The sequence below is a fragment of the Condylura cristata genome, unplaced genomic scaffold, assembly GCF_000260355.1.
Source record: "Condylura cristata isolate star-nosed mole 26May11 unplaced genomic scaffold, ConCri1.0 scaffold00011, whole genome shotgun sequence".
Lineage (NCBI taxonomy): Eukaryota > Metazoa > Chordata > Mammalia > Eulipotyphla > Talpidae > Condylura > Condylura cristata.
Window position 1 is genome coordinate 54,244,455 of NW_004567112.1, and position 4,103 is coordinate 54,248,557.

Genomic DNA, 4,103 nt, shown 5'->3' on the forward strand with positions numbered 1-4,103 from the left:
TCCAAGGTCCTCCCAGGGCCCTCCCTGCCCCTGTCACCCTCTTGCTGCCAGGTGCCTGTCGGTGTAGGTGGAGATGGTGGGGTGGGAGTAGAAATATCCCACAGCTCAGGAGGCCTCTCTGTGCCAGTCAGTGTGGGCACCAGGAACGAAAACACAACTCACCGGCTCCTTGTTCTAGAAAGGGAAGGAGAGGAACAGAGGCTGAAAGGGCTGTGCTGGCTCTGGATGGTCCACGCAGGCAGGAGGGGACCCAGATGGCAGGATAGTGACAGCCTGCATCTTGGGTCTCCTGCTTCTCTCCCCAGTGGTCGATGGCTGCACGTCCCTGAGCTCTGGTCTCTGCAGCTCTCAGAGGGTGAAGTAGCTTCCAGGACCTGCTCGCTCCTGGGCCAGTGACTGTGACTTTCCCGCTGTGCTCAGCCCTCCCGCTCCTTCAGCCGAGCCCTTGCCATAGCCACCAGGCCCTGCCCGCCTCCCTGTTCCTCACCCAGGTTGTCCTCAGATCTAGGGTGTCTCCCGGCCCCCCAGAGATGTCCTTTGTTTGCCAACCTCTGCTGCCCAAGTAGCAACACCTGCCCGGACTGGGAATGTGGTTGCTGTGGGCAGGCTGGCAGCTGCTTCCTTCTGTCCCCGTGTGCCCGTACGGACAGCTCACCCTGGCACTAGGCAGGGGGATGGAGGAGCAGTGGACAGAAGCCCTGGGGATGGGTGGACACTTGGGTCTATGGCAAAGGTGCCCGGATGATGGGATCCTGCTCCTGCTGCCCTGAGGGCCACTTGTTGTGGCTCAACAGCAGAGTCCACCTCCCAGCAGTGTCCACAAGCACTCAACCTGGGTGCCATGGGGCAGCCCTGCCCGGGATTCGGGGCCCTACTCCCAGGGTCGGGGCAGCGCAGGCCACGGGCTGTGCAGCAGGAGGCAGGAGGCCCCACCAGCTGGACCGTCTGCAGGGTCTGAGAGGAGGCAGAGTTGTGCCTCCTCTTGCTCCCGTGACGACTGTGCCCTGAGGGCATGAGCAGAGCCCATGAATGGTTCCTCGAGTTTGTCTAGGTTAGTGTGTGCAGAATGGCGTGCTCACCTTTCCTTTTCGGATTCGCCACAAACACCCGATCACCAGTGGTATTAAGAGGGCCGTTAGGCACACAGCCAGATGGTAAGGATTGATGTTGGGGAACTTTGTGCTGGTGTTTCCAGCTGCTGGTACCCTGTTTTGAATATTTTGGAAATTAAGAGTTGGAATGATCTGCAGAGAGCACACAGGCAGGAGGGTAGGCCAGGGCCTCCGGGACCCCACGACCCAGCCTGTGCTCCAGGCTCCCTGTCAGGTCCCTGCCCTTATGCCAGGCTGCCACCTGGACGGACATAGGCAGGCGCTAGACAGTGTCAGAGACCATGTGGAGATGGGGCACCCCACCCCGTCCCCACTCCCCCTTGTCAGAGGTTGCCCCTGGGCAACCAGATTCCACTGGAGAAGCCCAGCCCTATCCCCACCCCCAAACCTTGGCTGCCAGTGCAGGGTCAGAGAAACTCACAGATTTGGGGAAGGTTACCTGAGGGTGAGGTGGCCCCCTGAGACACGGGGTGCAGAAGCTGACAGGAGACCCAAACCCTTTATAATTGAGGACTCCCAGCTGGGAGGCTCTGCAGCCATGGGCCGAGCTTCTGGATCTCTAGCCACCTCCATTCCCATATGTGAGCAGAAGAGAGGTGCTCGCAGGGCTGGGGACCTTCAAAGGAGGAGACTGAGCCTGGCTGGGGACTTTTCTTTCAGGCTCTTACTGCTACCAGGTGGCAGAACCATTTCCCTGAGAGGTGACACAGAAGAGTTCACTGGACAAGGAGATGCCATTTGCACATCAATGGGGGAACAGTCACACCAGAGTGTCTCAGAGGAGGCCTGGACAGTCTTCTGGCTCCTTAGGGCCACTTAGTCAGAAACTAAGATTGAGAAGTTGGGGGAGTGGTCCTGGAGTCCAGCTGAAAGCTTTTCCAGACTAGTTCTCTTGCCTCCACCTTTCTATATTACCTGCCTGCATCATCATTCCTACAGTCTCTCTCTCATGGGACATGGTGCTGGGCAGACATAGCTCTTAGCCCTGGGCCCACACAGGCTTGAGAATGGTGTGAGCCAGAGGGAGATATGGAGGGAGGAGGTAGCCCCTCCACGTGAATGTGGCAGTGTGTGGTGCTTCGGGAATATTCAGGCTCTTTCTCCACAGAGATTTGTCTGCTCGAGTTGCCCTGGCCTTTTTCCCTTTCACACAGCTCAGCTGCAGGTAGCTGCCTCATACTTGATAAAAACAAGGCCCCACGTAGTTCCCAGAATGGTCACAATGGTTGCATTTCCCCCTCTGAGTACAGAGGAGGGCCTGACCCCCATATTGGCAGGAAAATTGCTCAAGAGTCAGGTCATTAGTGGGGGCCTGCGGATGGCTGAGCCCCCGACTGACTGTCTTGGATTGGCGCCCTTGGGTCTTACCTCCAAGGTTTGCTGCCGCCATCTGCTCATTGACCAGCAAGCAAGAAGGCTGTTGAGATGACTCAGTAACATTTGACAGTTACAAGGCTGGGTAAATTCTGACAGTTCTAGCTGAACCTTTTTTAAATCCTATTTGCATATTTGTGTCTCACATGGAAACTGTATTCCTCAGTTTGCTGACACTGTCTTCTATTTCCTTTCTAAAAGTAAATAAACTAGGGGTATTGGGAAGGAAGAAGTGTTGCATGTTAATGAACAGCCCACCGGGGCTGGCACATTCTGCACTAACAGACTGACCAGGATGAGGGGCATCTCTGTGTCCATCACTGTCTCAGCCACAGACCCAGGGACCTCAGGAAGGGCTTGAGTGACCCTCCGCAGGCCCAGGGGAGCAGGCGTGATGGTGCTAATGTCAACCGGGATGCCAGTGTTACCGCCTGGTGCCAGCCCCTAGGGGGCCCTGTGGGCACTTGACCCCCGCAGGCAGGGCTGAGTGTCTGAGGTCGCCCTCTTACTGCCCTGGATGTCCATCCCGCCTGCCTCGGATGCTGAGGGGTCTTGAACCCGGTTGCCACCCAGGATTGGTGCCAAGGAAGCAGTGAAGCTGCTTTGAACTCTGAGCTCAGGTCTAGAGTCCTGACGGGAAGGCCCAAAGGCCGGGCAGGGCCAGTGCTGGCACAGAGCTCGTGGCCATGAGCCAGGCCCCCGGGTGCTCGGCAGCCCACATCGCTTACATGTCACCCCGCAGACACAAGCTTTCCCTGCGATTTCCGTCCCTGTGCTCCTGTGCCAGAGCTCACACCATGCCAGGGCAGAGTCCGCACCTCCGCTGCCAGAGGCCGGGGCCCGCCAGGAGCCCCCGCAGCTCTCATGGGTGCTGAGCCGAGGCCCTGGCCGGAGGACCCGGGGGTTTCCTTCCTCGGGGGGTGCTCCCACAGAGCCACACCAGGCCCCTCTGGCCCTCCGTCTCCTGTGACATTCCCTCCCAAAGCCCCAGTCTGCACCTCAGCCCCGAGTGGCTCTCTCCTCAGGAACGCCGCACAGACCAATCCCGCCTCCGCCATGCAGGAGTGGTCCGCTTTCCCCTTCTTCCTCTGGGAGCTGAGACTGGGAGTCAGGCGTGGCTCCTGCTCACTGTCCCCTGAGGCAGCCGGTGCTGCCTCCTCTCAAAGTCCCAAATATTGGACTGGACACATGCCTGGGTCGGTCCACTGGGTCTGCGTTGAGGAGTAAATGGACTTACTTGTCCGAGGTGAGCTTTAATGCGGTGTGGCCCAGTGTGGAGAAGGTGACCATCGATACCGGCATATTTGGGCTGCGAAGAAGCAGGTATGTGTGAGAGGTCAGAATCTCAGGCTCCATGAACCCAGGGCAGGGGGGAGTTGTCGGGAGGAGAAGGGGACGGGTGTGACAAGTGTCTTCAGTTCCATTCTAGCTGGTGACCACTTCCTGGTCCCAAAGTTACCATAAATTCAGTAAAATGTTGAGTCTTTTCTACTGTAGCTCTTTTGGCAACTCAGGGTCCTCCCTCCCACCTAAACAAACTCTTGTCTCTCCCTTTCCTGCCCTGACCCTGGGCTCAGGTTCCCGGGCCCCGTGTGTGTTACAGGTCCCTGTGCTGTC